Below are 22,188 nucleotides of genomic sequence, written 5' to 3' on the forward strand. Positions count from 1 at the left end.
AGTCACCCCTTCCTGTTGCAGAGGGCAATCTTCTTGTGTCCTTATGTGGTAGAAAGGGACCTCTCTGGGGTTCTTATATAAGGGCACTCATTCCGTCCACAAAAGCTCTACCTTCATGACCTGGTCACTTCCCCAAGTCCTAGTATCACCTCCTCGTATGATATTAGAGTTAGAATTTCAACATAGGAATTTGGGGGGAACACAAATATTCAGGCTATAACATTTCAAATGCTTGCCTCATTTTTTTTTAATTTTTATTTTTCTCCTCTCTTGTGTTCTTTATGTTAAACTCAATATGTGTTAGAAGGATGGACACCAGTCTAGTGATGGATGCTTAAGGAAAAGGAAAATAAATGTTTTTCCTTTGTTCTCATTTACCACTCAATACAATACTTCCGATGCACGGAGTCCCACACACCGAGCAATCAATGCTACAGAGGAAGATACCTGGGTGTCCAATAGTTCAGGCCAATCCAGACCTCATCTACCTGGAGATGGCATCAGATCTCACAGCCTGAGGACTCTGTCCCACAAGACTGACCTCTCCTTCAGTTATTAATTGGAAATGTGAGGTGATTTTGGATTCTGACCAATTGGGTATAAATTGAGGTTCCCACAATCCCTTGCTCAAGTCCTACTGAGCTGCTGGGGTAGCTCAATAGCACTCAGGGAAGCACCTTACTTATGTTTATCTACCACAAGGGACATCACAGGGATGCAGGTGAACTGCCAGATGGAGGAGAAGCCCAGGGCGGGGTCTGCCGGGAGGGCCACTGTTGAGAGCCACAGCCAAAGGGGCCCCAGCAAACTTCCAGCTGCCAGCAAACTTCCAGCTGCTGGCTGATGATTGGCTCACAGCGGCCCCAGCAACATCTAGCTGATTGGCTCCTCTGCGGTGATGCTCATTGGACTGTTTCCCTGCCCTTTCAGACCACGGAGCTGCTCATTGGGGGACTTTTTTGGCTCCGCCCACGTGACCCAGCCAATCGGCCTCAAGAGCAGGAGGATTGTGGGAGGTGGAGAGAAGCTTGGTGGGAGAGAGAGGCTTGGGGAAAGCCGGTGGTGGCAGTTGAGGCTCTGAGGGTTTTTCCTGAGAGACTATTTTGTTTGTCGTGTGTGGTTCTAAAAATAAAGTTAGTTTCTTTTGACAAGTGGCTCCTGATTGTGCCCAGCCAGACTGCGGCAGGCCACAGAGCTTGTGTGTGCTCAGCTGCACAGGAGCTCCCCAAACCCACCCTCTGGGGTCTTCAGGGAGGCTTCATTGCTTAGGCATGCGTGATCACAGCACTCGCCACGGCTCAGTTCAGAGGTTGGGGTTGGGGTAAAGGTGAAAGTCTCAACCCTCTAATCCTGCCTGTGACCAGCACTCGCCCTGAACCTACCTAGTGGTGGCCAGTCCCTGACTTCTCTTCTGGTCTAAAGATAAGGGCATCCAGGGTAAATGTGCATTGGGTAACACAGAGCAGACCACTGACTGAATCATGAACCCCAGGTTTGGGTTATGACTTGTCACTAATAAACTGAGTCACTTTGGGAGGGTCCCACAACCTCCCTGCAGCTCCTTCCTCATCTGGAAAACAGGGGCCTGCATTATAAATCCACTACTGACCTGTGACTTTGTAAACTGACTCCGCCACTTGCTAAGTATATAACTTCAAGCTAGTGACATATATGTAAACCCTCCCAAGTTCCAATTTTTCTTACTTATCCAATGGGCACGATTGCAGTCCTTTTTAAAGTTTAGAAATAACACATATAAAGCATCTAGCACAGTGCCAGCCACACAGACAGACATTTAAGTAACAAAAATTCTTATCACTGTTAGTTTTATGCGTCTTCGCCTTGGGATAAAATTGTGAAACAGGCCGATTCTATCACTTTTCAAACTCAAGGCTTGAAAATGCCTCGCCTGATAGCGCTGGTAAAGCACATCAGGAGCGTATTTGGCACAAAGCCAGTGCAGCGAGACCTCGCCCCTGCAACTCTTGTCCAGACCAACTTCCTGGTAAAATGAGTTTGAAAAAAATGTCCAGGGCAGATCCATAATTAGAAATGACTGAAGGCCTTAAGCGAAAAACAGCAAGGTTTTGCTGATCAATACTTGCCATTTATTTCAAAGAGAAGGAAGGCAGGTTTGGAAAAGCCTTAGAATTGGCATCCTGGGTCTTCCCTTGGTGCCAAGTGGGTGTTACAAAGAAGCCTGACACTCAGAACCAGAAAACCTTTCCTTCATGCCAAGAGTCACCTCCAGAGAAATGCTTCTACCTGCCAAGGACCCTCCTCACTGGTGATTCTCAGACTCTGCCCAGGCACCCTGGCTCCCTCGGGGAGAGTCCCAGCACCTCAATAGCAGACCAACCTTTCACTTTTCTGTTCTGGAACCCAGGTGCCTCTGACATGAAGCCCCTGTGGGATAAAGAAAGTTGTAGGAAACTCACAAATCAGAGTTTGGGGCCTCGAGTGCTAACCTCACCCACACTCCAATGCAGTCACACAAAGGTGAACACCTGTCAAAGCGACTGCACAAACGTGCAGGAATATACTTTGTTTTCTGCCTTGAGGCTCCGTTCTGGTTTCCAGTTGGCAGGGGCAGCAGCAGGGTGGGAGAGGTTTCAGTTCATTTATCTCCTTTTCTGTCCTCCAAAAGGGGAACATGAGGGTTGCCTCCATGGGAGATGTGGACTGTTTCCAAATCTCTACCGTAAAAACTCTGATTTTTTTTTTCAAGGCTACTTTTTAAAAAGATTTCCCTCATGAATACCCTTGCATTTGCATGAACCCATTCACGGGCCCAGGTACTTTTCTGTTAAACTTCAACAGAGACACACTTGAACTCTTCCAAGACCTGCTGGGCACACCCTGCCCCAGTTAGAATGGGGTCATGTGACTAGTGCTGGCCAATGAAATGTGAGCATCGGCCACCAGCTTCTATTTCCAGGCTGAACCAGGTAAGAGCAAATGGGACTCCTCCAGCTCCCTCTTTCTCTGCCCTGAAGGACCCCTCCTCACTCATCCTCCTTAGACAAACCCTCTAGCTGCAAGAAAGGCTGGCCATCTGACCCACATCAGACCCTGTGAGATACAAACTTGAGACTTGAAGTTTTATCTGTTGTAGCAAGTAGCCTTAGTACCGGGACTCATCATAGGATTGGTTTTCAGACATTTCACATTCTTAGAAGTAGATCTAAGGTATAAATTCAGGGATATAGGGATACAAATACAAATTCAAGGAACACTGAGTTTCTGAAGAAAAATATCCCTATTAAAATACAAGAACAAACAACTCGTAACAGTTTGTGAGCTGGACAAAGGAACCTAAGGGACAGAAAGGGCCAGAATGTAAGGATGCACAGAACAGCTCATAAATTACTTTGTAACTTTCCAGTTCCCCATAAGTTTTGTGGAATGTAGCAAAACAGAAACAAGTCCTGGATAGAAAAAGACCATTAATCTCGTGAGGCCAGGGGCCAATGTTTGATTGGACCATGACCCTGTGGCCACATCACTGGATTCATCACCTGACAGCCAGAGATGTTGATATAAACTGAAACCTACATACCAGACCCCCTAACGGTGAAACACAATCTTGCCCGATAGTTTCCAACCCCTAAGGAAGTCCCGCCTCTTGGGTCATACATATTCTACCTAATCATGAACCCTAACAGTTGCCTGGTTGCCAGCCCTGGAGGAGTACCCTGCTCTTGAGATTGCCCGCCCCCCAGGTATGTGAACCTCCCCTTCACAATGAATCTCTGCTCTGTTTCTCAGATCTGACGTCCTTAAACTCTTTTCTGAACCTTCTTTTCTCCTCAGTCTCTGGAAAGGCCTCCTCAGACCCCCACATGATAACTGGTTATTGGTGTCACTTATTATCCGAGGCTCATTTCTCCATCTTGTATGAAGCCCTACTATGTGCAAGCACTCCTGAGCCCGGAAGTAGGAAGTGAGTGAATTCCTCCTCATACCTGTTAGAAAACAATGAGTATTTCTGAGCAGACCTGTCTAGGTGGTGAGAGTAAAATAATGATCCCTGCAGAATTGCCTCAAAGCCCTTGTTTCAGCAAATTAAAAGGAGTCATAGGTGCTGACGGGAAATGTAAGTATTAAAGACCATATTTTCTTTGGTCAGACTTAATTGGACAGATGTTCCATGAAATAAAATTCAATTAGGTTGTTAATTAATCTTTTACTTCATCAAATGAGCACAGACTAATCCAGGCACCTCCCAAGTGGGAGCAAGACCCCACCTCAGGACATACACAGACAAGCAAGAGTTCAATAAGCAAACAGACTCCCGGGCAAGCATTCATTCTCTCAAGTTATGTAATAAAAAAAAAAAATCAAATCAGGATTAAGGAGTCATTGGACACCCACTAGGTTGGGAGGAAAAAAAAAAAACAGTTTATTGCACAACATCTGTACAAGTTTGCTTACCTAGCTGCCATAGTGAAGTGCCACAGACTGAATGGTTTGACTCCAGAAATGTGTCTCATGGTATGGAGGTCAGAAGTCCTAGATCAAGGTATTAGCAGGGTTGGTATCCTCTAGGCCTCCTCTCCCAGCTTCTGGGCATTTGCTGGTGGACTTTGGCCTATCTTGACCTGCAGGTTGCCAGGTTGCTCTCAACTAAAACACTCAGGGTCACTCCAGGGGAACTGGGCTGCAGGAAATAACCACACAAGAGACAGAGATACCTTTTTCTTTGGGGGGTGCTGTAACGGCTCCTCTGACCCTAAGAGTCTACAGAAAGAAAGAGAGAGGAAGCATGTGCTGATCCCTTTTATTGAGGAGAAGCCATTCAAATGAGGCAAGGGGTCAGGTTTCAAGGGGCTGAGTCCAGTTTCATGATGTCTGAAGTCAGCAGCTTGACTGACATCTAGGAAGGCCACATCCAAGGGCAGAGTAAGAGAAGGGGACTTCCATGGAACATTCTATCCCAAGCAGGGCAATATCACAAAGGAACAGGTGAGCGTAGCTCGACCCATGGGGCTAAAGGAAGGCACACCCATGCACGAGACACAGTCACTGGAATCCTAGAAGACCGGGGCTATCCAGCAGCATGGCCGCCAGATGCCACATCACTCAGCAGGGGAGTCAGACCCAGTCAAGGGCTAGTTCAGCCTCCCACAGCAGGTGCTACACCAGATCTCTGCCTTTAGGTACACATGGTGTCTTCCCTGCTAGTCACCTGTCTTTGTATCCAAATGTCCCTACATTATAAGGACAGATATTGGGTTGGGGACTACCTTCTGACCTCATCTTAACTGGCTCATCTGAAAAAACCCTATTTCTACATTGGGTTGTCGTCATGGGTCCTGGTGATCAGGACTCCAGCATGTTTGGGAAAGACAATTCAATGCATCTTGAACCTGTTGTGTAGACCAAAGTGAGGCACTACTCTCTTCAGGGATGTGCCAAAGTCAATAGAAAAGACGTAATACTGTAATTACAAACATTTTCCTGGACCACATCATTTTAATTATATTTAAATACTTGTGTATTTTGTAGCCACCATTGACAGCCCCCCCTCATGCCTGCCCCCAAGTGTTCAATTTCTATTGCTGCCGTGAGAACTTTGATGAGCAAGTTTGAAAAGATCTGTCTTCGGGAATCATTCAACAGAAGCCTCTAGGTACACAGATGATTGTTGCTGTGTTAGTGCTATTCCCAAACTAGAAACAAAGTGCCATTTCGGCTAATATTTACTGAATATTTGCTTCTGTCCGTTGGGCATGGTACCGGCGGCTGGGGATGCAGTGGTGAGAATCATTCCCAGGGTCTGTTGGCAGAGACAGTGGTCCCAACTGGTGAATATTTTAATAAATTCTTTTCTTAACATGTTAGCATACCATGTGGGCATTAAGTAATTTAGAAAAATGTAAATACCATTTAAAATTCCTAAAGATTAAAATGGCATATTGTATGCTTAACTATTTGAAATATGCATGTTTGTTGACTTTGGTCCATTTTGCTATTGTCTGTATCCCTGGTTCTGAGAACAAGGCCTGGTATGTCCTGAGTACTTCATTAGAATTTGGTGAACTGGATTAATGTATTAAGGACTAGAAGGTTATATGCAAAATATTTTTTAAAAAGATATCATTGTTCTTGGGTCATAGACTCATGAATATGTTTCCTTCCAAAAAAAAATTTTTGTAGTTATTATAGTTTGTGGAAAATAAGTTAATAAATTGAAAATGAGACTCCTATATGCTTCTAGTCCACATAGGTCAATGGAATGAAAATCTTCAAGAAATTTTCAAAACTAGGATGCTAGGATGTCCCCAGGGCTGAGAGGTTGTCTGCCCTTGATGGTTCTTGGACTACGATTCTTCCTTCAGTTATCCCAGGACTAGAGGCCCTGGACAAAGGAGGCAACGATTCAGGGGTCTTGCAAAGAAAGTGACAGGGTGGCCAGACGTCCTCCCAGCCCCTCCCCTCCAACCCCCTAACGCTGCACTGGCTTCCTGCCTCCTTTATCTGCCTGCTCTTCCAGGAGAGCAATGAAGTGTGCCATCCCACTCTTGCCTGGCTTCTAGACAAGCTTAGAAAAATCTGTCTCTGTAAAGGGTTGGGATCTGCCCATCAGCTGAGACAGGAAGACGAAACTTCCACCTGGCCCAGCAGAAGGACACGTCCACACAGACAAAGCTCAAAATGAACGTTCAACATCCAAGGGGCCCTTCCCAGTCTGTCCAATGGCTCAGGGCAGAAGGCTGGTGGTCCTCCCTGACCCTCCCTCCCACCTGCCACAGAACACAGAGCCACTCTCCTGAGCCTCACAGATGCCACCTGAAAGTGGATGTCTCCACTTTCTCCCACTACAGCCCCCACCTGACTCCTAGTCCCCAGAAACTCACCTGGATTTCTGCAAAACTCCCAACTAGTCTCACCAGTTCCACCCTTGCCTCTTGGATCCATTCTCTGCACAATAAACCAAAGAGATCTTTTTAAAAACACAACTCAGAACATGTCTCTCTCCTGCTTTGCGATATCACCTTCAGTGGCACCCATTTCCCTTAGGCTAAAATATAGAGCTTCTCCCTACCCCCCCCCAACCCTGTGCCCTGCAGAGCTTCCCCTCATTCATTCACTGGCTATACAAAGCAGTCAAATGAGTCAAGTTCGTATACACCTCAGGGCCTTTGCTCATGCTTTTCTTCCTCCTTGGAACATTCTTTTCCTCACTCTTTGCCTAATTAATAGCAATTCCTTCTTCAGCTCTCAGCTTAAAGTGATCTCCTTAGAAGGATCTATTTTAGAAATCCCTGCGATGCTCTCTATGTACTCAGTGCTGGTCTTTTATACACTTATCTAAGTGTATAAATGCCTTGTTTATCTGTGTGAATATTGGTTACTGGTTTAGTGTCTATCTTCCCCATTAGCCTCTAACCCCTATGAGGGTAAAGAGCGGGTCTGTTTTACTTACCACTCTGTCTACACCCAGGGCCTAGCAGGGATTCCAGCTCACGGTGAGTCCTCAACACATGGCTGTCAAATGAAGTGATTCAATGAACAAACCCAAATATCAGTTAAATCACAAGCAATATTTCTTGGTTATGCCCTTAATCTGTCGAACCCAAATTTATTCAAGAGTTACATGACAAAGGGTAACCAGAGAGCATAATTCTTTCACTGGCATGGAGGCTGCATCCCAACATCATCCTTCTCGGTTTGACAGATCATTTCTAGAGGTAGAAATATAGCAGGCAATCAGATAGAGCCCAGGGTGCCAGGCGAGGGTTTATCTTGGAAACATCATTAAATACTTTATAAATTAGGCAATTTCAGGCTTCGAGGGATAAAGACATCCTCAACTTGTCTCAGTTAATGGAAGTCTATCATTCAGGACTCTTAATGTTACAGGTGACGAAGGACCGAACTCGAGCTGCCTTAAACAACACAGAGGATTTATTGGCTTCATAAGTGAAAAGTCTAGAGACTTCACCTTTGGGTGAAGCGTGCTTCTGTGGCCCAAAAATGTCACCAGGGTCCCTGTTTCTCTGTCACCACCCATTGCTTGTCCTTAGGTTGTGGAATCACCACCAGTTTTGTTTCAGAGAAGCAAAAGGGCTACAGTGAGCCAGACCTCACATCTTCACACCCCCTGGGCCAGAGAAGAGAGTGGTCGGGTTCCAGAAGCTCCTGTAGTGACTTTCAAACCTGACCCATCAGCAAAAGCTCAGGACAGGCTGAATACCATTCCTTCCCTGCACCCCCACCGGCACAACTCAGGATTCCTGGCCTAAGAATACAACTCTTGAATTTCATTTTATATGGAAAACTCTAGGGAGAAACCAGAATTGTCCCCTGATTCCACCATCCAGATGACACTTATTGAACTTTCCCAGTAAATGTAGTCAATGGTATAAAGTAAGAAAATCAAACAGTATCTAATAAAACGTAAGAACTTCTCTTTCTGTCCCTTTTTCCAAAGGTGTCACTGTTATCAGCTTCTTGTCTATTTTCTACCAAAATAAATGTGTGCATTTACCAAAATATATAGCGTCTCATTTTTTTAAATTACGGGAGATGGATCACACTGTTTACACTGTGCTGGTTTCTGCTCTTCTCACTCCATAATCTAACTCAGAGGTGGCTTTATCTTGGCATCAGCAAATGGAAGCCCTCTTAAATCTTTGGAAAAGGTCTAAGAATGTTCCATCATTTATTTAACCAGGTTTCTCTTGGCAGACATTTGGGTTGTTCTGCTACGCAAACAGTGGTGCCATGGGCATCCTTCTTTATCAACCTTGATGTCCCCTGTGGGGGGTCCTGGAGTCATCTCCTGGCAGTGGAATTGCTGGGTCAAAGGTTACTCTGGAGTCCATCGCTGCTTCTTGCCTGCCCATAGACCCTGATTAACACAGAGCAGTAGGAATTTAGCTGCTTTTCCACGGGCTTGAGTGGGAGGGGACATAAAGTTTCATGGAGAGAGACGGATTTGCAGCATGGAGCCTCTGGAGGAAAAGAACTGGTTCTTACTCAATGTGGCATCCCTTGCAGCGTCTAGACCAGCGACCTAGACTAGATAGATACCGAATCAGTCCATCGAGAATGGGAGATTTGAGTGGAGTCTGAACAGACAGGACAAGGACCATCTCTTTCTTTTCTCTGTGTAAAGTAAGGCCTGCCACGAAGCAAGGGCTGGGGGGGGGGGCACTTTCAGAGAGAGGGTCAGGACACAACAAAGGTTGTCACAGGACAGGAAGGTGGCCTATGTAGTGACAGAGGAAAGCACAAATGGAATGCCCCGGGTAAAGGAATGTGGATCTTGGTCTAGGGGGGCGGTGGACCTCTTTGTCAGTGTGCTAGGGAGACTTTCACGGTGACAGTTAAGCAGGGAGGATGAGAAATTGGGAAGAAATTCGAAAACAGCCAGACAAGGATCTGGTTAGGATTTGGACTAAGGTTGGAACACAAGAACACCCCAAGTCACCTGGTGGCTGATCTGCCATGAAAGGGGATGGGGGTGGGTGCAGACAGGCCTGAGTGATATAGGATTAGTACTTGAATGCTCAGTTTACCCGCTGCCCCATCATAGTTAGTCCTTATTTTATTAGGCAGTGCCTAGAACCTTCTTCCTCTTCTTTCTCTTCCTTTTCTTCCCAGGGCTTCAAAACTGCTAAGCGCACACACTATCACTGAGCTACACTAGTGGCCACAGTAAGGTCTTTGTAACCCCTCCCCAGTCTCACGCTTTGCCTTCTCCAAGCATCTAGGATGCCAAAAGAAAACAGGCAAGAAGACAACAGACCAAGAGATAATTGTGCAAGCAGGAGCCAGGCTCTGGGCCTGGGCACTGAGCCAAGAAGGATCTGCAAAGAGATGAGACCCACTGGGCACAGAGAGGCCCACTGGGAGCCAAGTCTCCCTAGAGCGCAGAGGGAGACTGGAGCCACAGCCTAAAAGGCCCCCAACACTAGCTGACAGGGGACTCGTCTCTACAAGGAAACGGGCAGAGCCTGGAATATTTTGAGCAAGAGAATAAAGCTGATCTCCCTCTCTGGGTACGTTTTGGATGGGGAGGGACAGCCCAAAGGTAGGGAGATCCATCATTCAGGAAACTGTGTCACTGAAGGGGCAGGAACCCCTAAGGACTGAGAGAGGGTGGTGGCATCGGGAAGGGGAGGAGTTTGACTGGACCAGGAGGATGGTCAGTGCTGGCTTGGTGGCACTGTGGCCTCTTCTCTGTTCCTGACACTTGCCAACCCTCTCCACAGCAACCCCTGAGGTGTGACCAGTGGGGACTGAGGGGAGCAAAGGCGAAGGGGCCCTTCCTGCCGGCTCTTCCCCTCCTGTTTCTCAGCACCCCTCACAGGGCTGACGAGAAGGTCTACAGGCCTCAACCTCAGGACTCAATCTCAGTAGAAGGTTCAGAGCCATGTAGTTTTCCACTGGAGACCCAAGCATTAGTACTTCTGTGGTGGCATTCAATGACAGTGTCTGCCAGGGAGGCAGCCCCAGTTGTACTCAGATCTGTGTCACTTAATGGACCAGAGGCCCATGCAGGCCAAGAAGGTGACTCTGCCCAACTTGCTTATTTGACTTACCTAAACTCACCAGAACTGATGGAAACTCCAGGAGTCTTAGAAATGTGTCCAAATTAGGACTTTCTGCTTTCCCTTCTCCTAAAAGTTAACTCTTCAGAACTCAGTATTCTTAAAAAGATTGGCTCCTTATCATGAATAAAAGCAGCAACTTTCCTGAGATGCTAGTTATCATTTTAAAATAATAATTTAAAAAAAAAAAAAAAAAACCTGAGCCCAGGACAGTGTCTCATGCCTATAATCCCAGCAACTCAGGAGGCTGAGGCAGAAGGATCACAAGTTCAAGACCAACTTAGTGAGACCCTGTCTCAAAATAAAATAAAAAGGGCTGGGCATGTTGCTCCGTGGTAGAGCACTTGCCTAGCATGTGTGAGGTCCTGGGTTGAATCCCCAGTAACACACACACACACACACACACACACACAACACTCACACACTCAAGTAATATGCAGCATATTCAAGAGTACCTGATAACATTTGTACTATTATGAATTCAATAATATTATTTGATTAAGAAGCTCACCACCCAATTTAAGACTAGGAATCTTAACAATAAAACCTATATCTATGGGTTACACATCCATGAATTCAACTAATCAATCGTGCATATCAAAAATATTTTTTAAATTGTCCGTACTAAACATGTGCAGACTTTATCCACCTGTCATTATTCCCTAAACAACACAGGATAACATGGCATTTACATTACATTAGATATTATAAGTAATCCAGAGATGCTTTAACGTCTATGGGAGGATGTGAGTAGGTTATAAGCAAATACGACAGCTTTTTATTTAAGATACCTGAGCATCCACAGAATTTGGTATCTGCAGGGGTCGAATCCAGCAGCCCACTGGGCCGATGGTACCACTGAAGGTACCTGGGCCCAGTCCTCTTTTGGTGTGGGTGTAATTTCTACATGGGTCCTTTCTCCTCCATTTGATTCTAGTCTTTCTGAGGCCTAGGAATAGCTTCAAATTCCAATTCCACAGCACCTGATCTGGAGTCCTCCCCACAACATTAAGTACACAGCTAAAACATGATAAGAATGAGAACCCTCTCCACAGCAATCCCCTGAGGTGTGACCAGTGGGGACTGAGGGGAGCAAATGATGAATAGCAGATCACTCAGGATTTCAAAACCAGTAAGTAAAATTATTAAATGTGGTTTTAATCATGACGACTCATGCACTTTGGGTATAATTAGCCTTTTCTTCTTACTCATATTTTAATTAGGAAACAAATATGCAAACATATGCTAATAGTACAGCCAAGCAAATTATCCATTGCGTTTGAGGAAGCACTCAGGCAAATTTTTTAAATGGGATCATAGTTCTACAAAGAGTCCCAGAAATGGACTTAGAAAAATGGGCAGAGGCCTCTAAATGCACAGTGGAGTTGGCTCCAGACCCAGCCTTTTGGAAAGCTTGCATGAATGTGTTGCTGAGAGTTTCCGAGGGAAACAAATGTTTTCCCCTCAGTTCCTGCTGGACTGAGATCAGAGCCTGTATCCCAGGGTCTGTGTGTGTGCTAAAGCTCTCAAGGATGTAGACTAAGCCAGAAGAGCTCCATTGCCAGACTCTCACAAAAGACAGGGAAGTGTTGGCTACTGTCCAGCCTTCGTGATCACGTTGCCTCCACATACTCCATGTTCCATGTGGCCCAGTCTCAGACCAGTGCTGTGGCAAAAACCCTCAAAATGACCGTCTATATTTTTATATATACATCTCTTAAACACTGTGACAGAGACACAGGGCTCACGGCAATACTTCTTTAAATCTCCTTCCCTTTTTCCCCATCTAGTTCCCTTGTACTCTAGCAACTCTGTCCTAAAATCATCCCAAAGGACCCCTGGCCAGCCACAGCTGAGCAAGCAGAGAAGCACCCTAAACACGGCGGCCCCTTCCCAGTGGACAGGACGGGGAAGGCCAGTCAGCTGAGATGCAAAGCTCTCTGACGGGCAGGGAGGGAAGCCTGGAGACACTCATACACAGCTCATTTTCATTCCCTTCCCTGTCGCCTTCCATGCCGGCGTGAGCCTCTGGGCCTCTGCGACAGAGAGGCGGCACACCTGCAGAGGGAATCCCAGCCACAGAATCCCAGGCTGCACAGGCCCGCTCTGCCTTGGAATGTGGCATGTGTAAATGGCTGTGGGGCTTCCTGTCCTCAGCTCCAGTGATGAAATCTTCCTGTCACCAGAGGTGTAAAGAATCATCAGATCTCAGCGACCAGCAAGGTCATAAACCCAAGCATCACCAGCAGATGCTGCTTTTAGGAAATCTGAGACATACCCACTCCTTTGCTGGCACAGGGCCCTAATCAGGTTCTCTTCAGCCTGTGGCTACTCCACGGTCCCCCCTACTGCTGCCGTCTCCTACTTGGTGCCCTTCTCCCCTCCCACTGTGCCCTTTTATAGAACCATTGTCTGTAGAGCCACCGAAAGAGGCTCAGAGTAATCCCTTGGATATCTCTTTTTATTAATTGCTTTAATTATTTACTATCATTGATTTAATTTTTTGGGAGCTGGTGACTGAACCCAGGTTCACACATATGCGGAGCATGAGCCTACCACTAAGCCACACCCCGGCCCCCGTGGATTCCTCTTTCTAAATGCACAGGCTGGCTACCCATCTAGTCTTGCCTTCTGCTGTTACTCCACCCACTGTCCAGCTCCTGGCCTGTGCCAGGGTGTCCCCTGTCCATTTTAAGAGCTACAGTAGAAAAAGGCAGCTTCAAGTGGAACAGGAAGGTGGCCAGAGCTAGGAATGAACTTCCTCCTTCACACCAGAGAAGCTGATCTTACCCAGATTGTTATTTCCTCAAAGACAAACTGCTCCAGCCCGGTTTCCCATATTGATCTAATCAACAGTCCAAACACAATTTCAGGACTGTCAAAACAAGATCCGCAGACAATTAGCATAAGTCAAGGCAACCCACCCCCACGTGCCATCTCTCCCCAATGTCTCGTCAAGATTTCAGCAAAAGCCGGTTCCCCCTCTTGTTGCAGGCTGTGATATCACCAGAGACAGGTTGTAGAACTGGGAACCCCTGACACGAGGCTGGAAGCTATAATTACCCGGGGTATAATTTGGTTGCTAAATGGATTGTTTACAAAGGTGTGCATGATGCAATCACAGGCCTGGCAGAGCCGGAAACAAGGCAGGTGGGGAGGAGACAGTCAGGCATTAACATCCCCCCTCCCTCCAGGCTCCCACTTGCCAATCGCGAGGCTGCTGCCACCACCGCCACTGCAGACTCTGACCTTGCTGAGTCACCTGGGGCCTCGTGACGTTTGGGAACTACCTGGCCTTCCTCCCTCAGGTTTCATCTGGTAATAACTGCAGCAGGAGCAGGGTCACCTGGGCACAGAGCAAGAGGTGGAGTTCTGCCGTCACAGGCACCCCCCAGGGCCAGCCTGAAAGGAAAATGAGCCCAGAGGAAGTCCCCAAGATCCCACAGGCCAGGCAGGTGCCTCCTGGGGGGTCCTCACAAAGGGATCAGACCTGGAGCATGAACTACTTCATATCCCCATCCCCAAGGAATTTAAGTAATGAAATTGAGACTTTCCCATTGAAGTTATAGGGAACATCAGTGAGAGGGAGAATAGACACAGATTTTGCCTGAGATGTCAAAAAGACTTCTCGAGCTGGGCATGGTGGCACACGCCTGTAATCCCAGCAGCTTGGGAGCCTGAGGCAGGAGGATCATGAGTTCAAAGCCAGCCTCAGCAACAGCGAGGCACTAAGCAACTCAGTGAGACCCTGTCTCTAAATAAAATACCAAATAGAGCTGGGGATGTGGCTCAGTGGTCAAGTGTCCCTGAGTTCAATCCCCAGTACCCACCCACCCATCCCCAAAATAAAAAGACTTCTCAGAATCACAGAAATGATTTGAAATCCCCTATGGACAAGGTTTGGGCCCATTTGGAACCTGCAAAAAAGCTACAGACCCAAAATGTGAATCATGGGTCAACCGTAAAAAGCCTGGGAGGTCACGTCACATCTCAGATCAAACGTGCCTTGGTAATAAAATGCTATTTTAAGACAAAATAAATGGAAAACTCTAACATAACCTACATGTGTTTATGTCAAAAGAACTTAAGAAATTACAAATGAAAGAATTTACCAGGACATAATTATTCTGTGCTAAGAATCAAACTTTTGGAAAGGAGTGGAAAAATTAAAGAGGGCCTGAGGACAGGGGACACAAGGCAGTCACATGCGGCTCAACCCCAGTGACCCATTCTGAGAACGTGTCATTGGGCAACATTGTTGTTGTGACACACATTAAGACTGCGAGCCATCACTAGGTGAGAGGTCTGCTTGGGCTCCATCCTAACGTCGTGGGACCACGGTCGCACACGCCATCTCTCACTGACTGAACACCTGCACAGGTACTGCTACTGCCACAGGGATGGAAGATGGGACAATGAAGGAAGAGTAAAACATTCTAAATTATCCACTCTACACTAAAAGAGGTGAGAGAGGGTTCCATCCTGATGGTACACTCAGTTTTCTTGGAATTCTAGGTAAAGCAGTGCTGATTTCCATCTGATACTGGGACATCAGAGATTTCGTTAATAAAGCACTGAGCTAACATGGGCGGGAGTTTCATGTGCTAAATGGTCCCGTCCTCCCCATCACAAACCAACAAAAAGGCCGGCGGCTGCACAATCAGGAACCCACTTTCCCCTCTCTGCAGCAACCACGCTTAAATATTCGTGACACCCACCAAGACGGGCTCCAACGCCATCCTCCCAGAGCTCATGCAGATGGGTGCTACAGTGAAGGAAGTCCTCAGAGGATGGATGACACATCTGCAGCAAATTCCACTCAACTCCCGGGATTCAAGGATGGAGAGGACACTTTTGCATCCTGGCAGGAAGGTGGACTATGATCTGCAGGACCTTCACCCCAAGGAGCCAGAGGAGGCGCCTGTTCCGAAGCCCTCTTTGCTCAGGCTGCCCCCCATCTTCCCAGACTACAGGAACACCACAGGGCCAGGGATGCGGCCATCTCATCCCACCATCTGCCGACTTGTTCCACATGACCGTCGGCTGACTCTGAGCTTGGAGGCTAAAACCTTCCAGCCTGCTCCCTGCTGAGATAACAGCTTGAGTCTAGCATTCAAGTTTGGCCCAGCCTCTGAACTGTTACTCCAAAGCATCGGGGACCCAGTCTCAAGCTGCCACTGGGACAGATGAGACCCAAAGGCTGCCCCCTGCCACCAGCAAGGTTCCTGCTGAATGTGGCTGCAAATGGCAATTGGACTTGTGCAGCTTTGACTGGTGGAGGGGCGGGGAGTCACCCAAAACAAGAAGGAGGGGCAACATCAGTTTAGTACATTTCAGAAATAATCAAAGACACATGCTTTGCATATTACTTGGTATAATCCTGTCTGCACCCACATTGTGGGGGAGCGGTCCTATCATTGGCTGCACTTAAGAGCTGAGGAAACTGAAACACAGACAGGTCCCACGGAGCTCGAAAGGGCCTGGGGTTCTACTGCAGGCAGTCTGGCCTCAGAGTCCACGTCCTGGACCATGGTGTGTGCTGGCACTCCCGTCCTTTCTAAGGTGCTTGAGCATCCATCCATTCATAAATCTATCCATTCATGAAAAAAATCAACATAAGTGAATAAAAGCATTGATCAAGTTCCTAACCTGTGGCATTCATTGTGTCAATAACTATGTTTTTATATGAAATTAATATTTTAATGTATCTTGTTTTATAGTGGTTATTATATTTGTTGCTCACAACCAGCAAGGTAGATATTAATGTTCCCATTTTAGAAGGAAACGGAGGCTCAAAAAGGCTAAGTTAGGAACGCCAGTTTGATTGGACAGTGAATCCATGGAAGGCTTCCAGGAAAGAGCCAGTGTCTCCAAGGGCTGGCTGGAGGGAGGCCTGGACAGGTGAACAAACCAACCAGGGGCAGCAGAGCAGAAAGCTGCTTCAAGGGGTGAGGGCAGAAGGTGATGTCATAGCAAGTTCATGAGAGGTCCCAGAAGGGCTGCTAAGAGGAGCATGGCCCCAGAGGGACTTGCCACCATCAGCAGGAGGGGACCACAGGCACAGACATCACTTTTCTCTCCTCCATCCAATGGCTGAGCCCGGCTGGAAAGCCAGAAGTCAAGAGAGTGGGAGACAGAGACCAGACCAGTTCACAAAGAACAGAACAGTCTCTGAGGCCCTGAGAGTGGAGAAAGTTCTCAAATAAATAGGAGGAGGGAACACTGGAGACCAGCCAACACAAATGGTAAAATGTGAAGCTGCAACTGGGAATCACAGGATAATCTGTCTTTTACCATTGAACAAAGAACATGGTGTGAGCACCTGGTGTTGAAATAGAAGCCCTGTGACTTCAGACCTAGCAGACTAGGGACAGTTCAGGAGAACATTATCTAGCCATGCGTATGTCATCTATTGCCCTGCCCTTGCTTCATCCAGCAACATGGAGGGGGGAGCTATAGCTGTGTAATCTAGAGTCCCCCAACCACCCCACAGTAGCCTAGGAGAATAAATGAATGAGAATCCAGGAGAGAAATATACTAGCAACATCCTGATACTTACAACTCCAACCCCAGAACTTAAATTAAGGTGAAGCTCTATAGTACATGGCCTGGGGAATTGCACATAATGAGAACTGCACTTTGCAAACACTTTTTCACCTCCTCTACGGATGCCCCCTTTTCTCCTAACATTATGCTCTAACACTCAATTGATATGGTCCCCTGCATACAGACAGCCAATGTATTCAGCAGAGACATGAATCTGTATTCGCCACTGTGGAAGGAGTGTCTGTACCCAGGAGGCTCACAGTCCTGTGGGAACAAGGGGAGGACGAGATTTGAAAGTGTCATCTCAAAGAGAACACAGAAGATGCCTAACATTTCTGATAGAGAAAAAGAGCTCCTGATAATAATATCTATTACAGTCTGGTTCAATTATGATCCCTAGATTACAGACTGCTCATTAAAACACATGGCGCGCGAGCGCACACGCAAATCTGACTTTTTCACTAGAATCAGAGCAGTAGGTTTCTTTTTGATTGAAAAAAATTCAACTTTTAGAATGATGCATTCTTCATTCAAACCAAATCAAGAGCCTGAACCGAGTGAGCCTGCAGACATTTTGTCTCCTCCTCGCCTCTAACCCAGGCGCCACCTAGTGTCCTAAATCCTGAACTACACTCACCCGCCCTCTTAAGCTTTTTCTTGCAAAGATCTGGTTCATAGAGAATCACAAGACTTGATAGGAGAAAAAAAATTGGCCTCTGTGATAGACATTTTTCAAAAGTGGTTGAGCAATAGACTTCTCATTTATTGGATTTCATACATAATTTTTCTTGAGCCAAACCAAAGACTCATGACTCTTAAAAACAACGAATAGGGAATGTACAGAGTGTTTGAACATTTTTCTCACGGATGTCTGTTTTTAAGGAAGATGTTTTTGTGCACGCATAAAAAAATAACCAATTTGCACATGAAAGTGCACATTTTGCAGGGTGTGCCATCACGCAACTAAAACCTATTTGGGTTATATATGTGTCCCTATATATGTGTCCATATGGCTTCTATTTCAAATGTGTCCCTCCTTCCCCCCAACAAAATCCATGGGTAAAGTCCTGAATCGTTAAATCCTGAATCCATTTGGAAACCGGGTCTTTAAAGAGGTAATCAAGTTAAAATCAGGCCTTTAGGGTGGACGCTTATCCAATTATGACTGTGTTCTTGGGGAAATGTGACAGCACCATGCATGCCCAGAGGAAAGACCATATGAGGACATAAGAGAGAAGGTAGACATCTTCAAGCCAAGGAGAGAGACCTTGGGAGAAATCAACCCTGCGGACACCTTGAACTTGGACTTCCAGTCTCTGGAACTGTGAGAAAGTACATTTCTGTTGTTTAAGCCACTCAGTCTATGGTATTTTGTTATGGTGATCCTAGTAAATTAATATAGCTCCTAACCCCACCCTCACCCCAAGCTAGGCAAATGCTAAGACACTGGAGGAAATACTGATCATGTTGATGCTAACAGTGCCCGAAGCAAGCTCTGTGTCCCTGTTTTGTACACCTCTTGACCCTGGAGTGTAGGGCAATGGATTTGGGACCACTCTTTGCCACCTTCTCACTCCCATCTGTTAGAAGCTGTTTTTCCTTCAGTCTATCCTTGGAACTGGTTTCCTAGAAGGAGGTGTGGGGCGGATCAGGACCCTTCCAGAGTTGGAGTTGGATGCCCCATGTCTGCCTGTGGCCAAGACTAGGTAGGTCAGCTAGCAAGTTACCATGCACCCCTGAGCCCTAATTTTGTCCTGCCTTAAAAGAGAATCATGGGGGGCTGGGGATGTGGCTCAAGCGGTAGCGTGCTTGCCTGGCATGCGTGCGGCCCTGGTTCGATCCTCAGCACCACATACAAAACAAAAATGTTGTATCCGCCGATAACTAAAAAATAAATATTAAAATTCTCTCTCTCTCTCTCTCTCCTCTCTCTCTCTTTAAAAAAAAAAAAAAAAGAGAATCATGGGATTGGCAGGAAAATGAAATGTGTTCATTGTGTGGGGGACCCAGCACAGCATCTGGCATGTAGTAACTGCCCAGTAAATTTCCACCAGCCTCTCCTTACTGAGAAAGTGGACATCAGAACTCCCAAACTTCCTCCAGAGAAAATGTTCAGAACTCCGACCTTCCTCATAGCTTCAAAGTAGAGGGGAGGAGGCTGTTTGGGGCTGTAGCCATTTAAACAGCCCCATCTCCTGGAGCCACAATCCACGGATAAAAGCAAAGTTTACAAAATTGCTTTCCAGTGATCTTTGATCTAAAAATCTCAATGTTTAAGTTATATCCCTTTTTAAAGACAGGGGCTCCTGGCTGGGAATTTGGAAACATTTTAAAAGGGAAAGAGAGGAGTGAAGTGCGGGGACAGACAGGGAAAATGGAAGGAGAGACAGAGAGAGGGAGAAAGAAGGGGGGGAAGGGGTCTGGGAGGGGGATGGGGTGGGGACAGGGCTGCAGGATGGACACGGAAGGGCATCTGGCGCGAGGCGGCTGGACTCCTCAGAACCGCAGCGCCGACTCAGCCACTTCCAAGATCAATGCTAGGCAGGGCCATTTCCTCCGCCGGCGCAGGAACGGGCCATTAGTGACTCGGTGACCCCGCTCACCCGCAGCGTCACCGCCCGCGCGCTCACAGCCCGGCGCCGCGCTGTCCATCATCCGCCCGTCGGGGGCCGGGCCGTCAGTCGCCTGTCACCCGGCTGAGCTCCAGGCCTGGGGAGAGACCGATGCCTCCCTGAGGGCCCGAGTCACCTCGCAGCGCCTCAAACACGCGCGGGACTTCCCTGCGCGGCTGTCTCATCCGCCTGCAGCTGGCACGGAGCTAGGTCGTCCCCCAGACAGCAACCAGGGCTCCCCCTGCTGGACGCCAGTTCCCTAACGCGTCCCAGGTGATTTTTTGGACTTTCCTGATCAGTGGTCTAGGGGCGGTTTCCCTTGGAGACCTCAGAGATCTTGGCAACAGCGAGATTCACGCAGGGTAAGGCGTGAAAGGGCGGAGATGCCAGAGAAAGGCAGAATGGTAAGGACAGAGAAGGCCGTGCCACCACGTGTCGTGAACCGAGTATCAACTGAATGCTCCTCATTGCATTTGTGCTCATCTTCAGGGCAAATATAACACTATTGGTTCTCTTTCCTGGAATTTCATACATTTTGGCAAGGAACCAATGAGTTACAGGTGCAAGTCGTTTTCTTAAATATATTGAATATGTAACATCCATCTTCACAAAGGATTTGGATAGAAACAAGGAATGAATGATGTAGGATCAAAGAATAAAAGTTCAGTTGAAGTACCATAGAACATAGTTTGAGTAAGTTTAAAAGTTTTCATAGATGGCACCTTTTGACTATGTTTATATCTGGTTTGCAAGGGGAGAAAGAAGCTTTCTTCCTTCTCTCCTACAAGGGCACTAATTTCATTCATGAGGGCTCTGTCAAGACTTCACTTTCTAATACCACTATCTTGGTGATTAGGGTTTTATTTTGTTTTGGCTTGGGGGATTGAACCCAGGGGCATTTAACCACTGAGCCACATCCCCAGCCCATTTTTGTATTTTATTTAGAGACAGGGTCTGACTGAATTGCTTAGGGCTTTGCTAAACTGCTTTGGCTGGCTTTCAACTTGAGATCCTCCTGCCTCAGCCTCCTGAATCAGGTGATTTAGGTTTTAACACTGATTTAAAGGAAACTATTCCAACCATGGTATAGACCAACCTTGTGTTTTACTTCCTTACTAAAATGTGAAAATGCCTGGGAATTTCAATCATCAATGAAAGTTAGCCCCTGTGACATGGACCCTCTCCTATATCCTCTGCACCTGGACATCTGTGCTGTTGATTGAAATCTCACAGAAGGTGAAGCAACCATGAGCATTCGAATGATTCTGAATAGCACAGCAAAAAGAAAGAAGATGAGAAAATATGTGTCAATTTCTTACTTTGTAAAGTAAATTTACAGGTAGTTCTATTTTAGATCAAATCAGCAAGGTTGGGATGTGTCCCTCTGGGCTTTGGGGTCTTCAAACCTGGGAAAATTATCCAGAGAAGCTAAGGCAGGTGGGGTCTCCTGGGAGGCCCAAGGCTGAGCCCACCTTAGAGGAACTCCCATCCTCAGGGTTTGGCAACATGAAGATCCCTCTCCAACATCTCCCAGAAGGCCCCCTTTTGAAATTTCCATCACCCAGCTGTCAAAGCAAGGGCCATCCTTCTACTTCGAGGCGGTCACGTCTCATGTGAGTGACTGGCACTCCTGGAGTCAGGGCCTAGTTGGGAGAAAGGCAGTGCCGGGGCCCTGAGCTTAAAATGGATCTAAGGAGCAAAGATGCCCCAGAAGCACAGGTGCAGAATGATCTTCTTGGTTGAAAAACAGCATGACACCATGCTTTAGTGTTTGTGCTCAGCCTTTTAATTCAAGTCATTAAGTGCTTATTCACTGTTTAGCAAATATTAAACACCTGTTTTGGCCAAACGTTTATAGAGAAGCAATGAGAGTCCTGACATCTTTGTTTATGTGAAGATATGATGAAACTGTAGTGGTTCTCAGTGTTGGTTCCCAGGCCAACAGTCTCAGCACCATTCAGAAACTCACAAGAATGTGAATTCTTAGGTCTCTCCCTAGACTGCCAACCCAGAAACTCGGCAGCAAGGACCCACAGTCTGCTCTAACAAGCCCTCCGGGTGATGCTGATGTACCCTGAAGTTTGAGACCCACTGTCCTATCTCCAGTCTTCTTGTAGTGTCAGATGCTCAACGAGTTCCAAAAGTCAGAGTAGATTCAAAATCAAGGTATTTAAAATAGGGTTTGGAATATGGGGAATAAAATTTGATCTGAAATCATTACTCCCAACTCCAGGACATAGATAAGCAGGGATCCCATGAGGAGAGAGGATGGAACGGGAAGAAAACTGACTGAATGGATCTGGAGAGAGGTTTCTGGATGATGTGCCCCAGGGCTCTGCTTTCAGTCTGGCCTGCTAAATATCTCAATCATTGACAAAGCTAACCAAGTGCTTACAAAATTTTAATTTCCAGATTAATTAGTTGGCAGAAATGTTTGATTGATGGCTCTAAGAGGCTATCGACAGAAT

At 46.8% G+C, this 22,188-nt stretch overlaps 1 long non-coding RNA gene across 3 annotated transcripts; it reads right to left on the reverse strand.

Annotated features, from left to right (window-relative positions):
• Window positions 1-738: 738 nt before the first annotated feature.
• Window positions 739-19,909, reverse strand: LOC124099264 (uncharacterized). 3 transcript variants are annotated; one of them, XR_006853904.2, is made up of 4 exons: window positions 19,712-19,909; window positions 7,430-7,491; window positions 6,861-6,924; window positions 739-5,779 (listed from the first exon to the last, which is right to left on the reverse strand). It is a non-coding gene; the product is annotated as an uncharacterized LOC124099264 (long non-coding RNA). The 3 variants fall into 3 exon arrangements; XR_006853903.2 differs by lacking the exon at window positions 19,712-19,909 and adding an exon at window positions 13,812-14,134; XR_006853905.2 differs by lacking the exon at window positions 19,712-19,909 and adding an exon at window positions 13,487-13,769.
• Between the last annotated feature and the right edge of the window lie 2,279 nt (window positions 19,910-22,188).

This window comes from Marmota monax, unplaced genomic scaffold (assembly GCF_021218885.2).
Source record: "Marmota monax isolate L192 unplaced genomic scaffold, Marmota_monax_Labrador192_F-V1.1 WCK01_AAM20220418_F8-fsc00011, whole genome shotgun sequence".
In the NCBI taxonomy this organism is placed as follows: Eukaryota; Metazoa; Chordata; class Mammalia; order Rodentia; family Sciuridae; genus Marmota; species Marmota monax.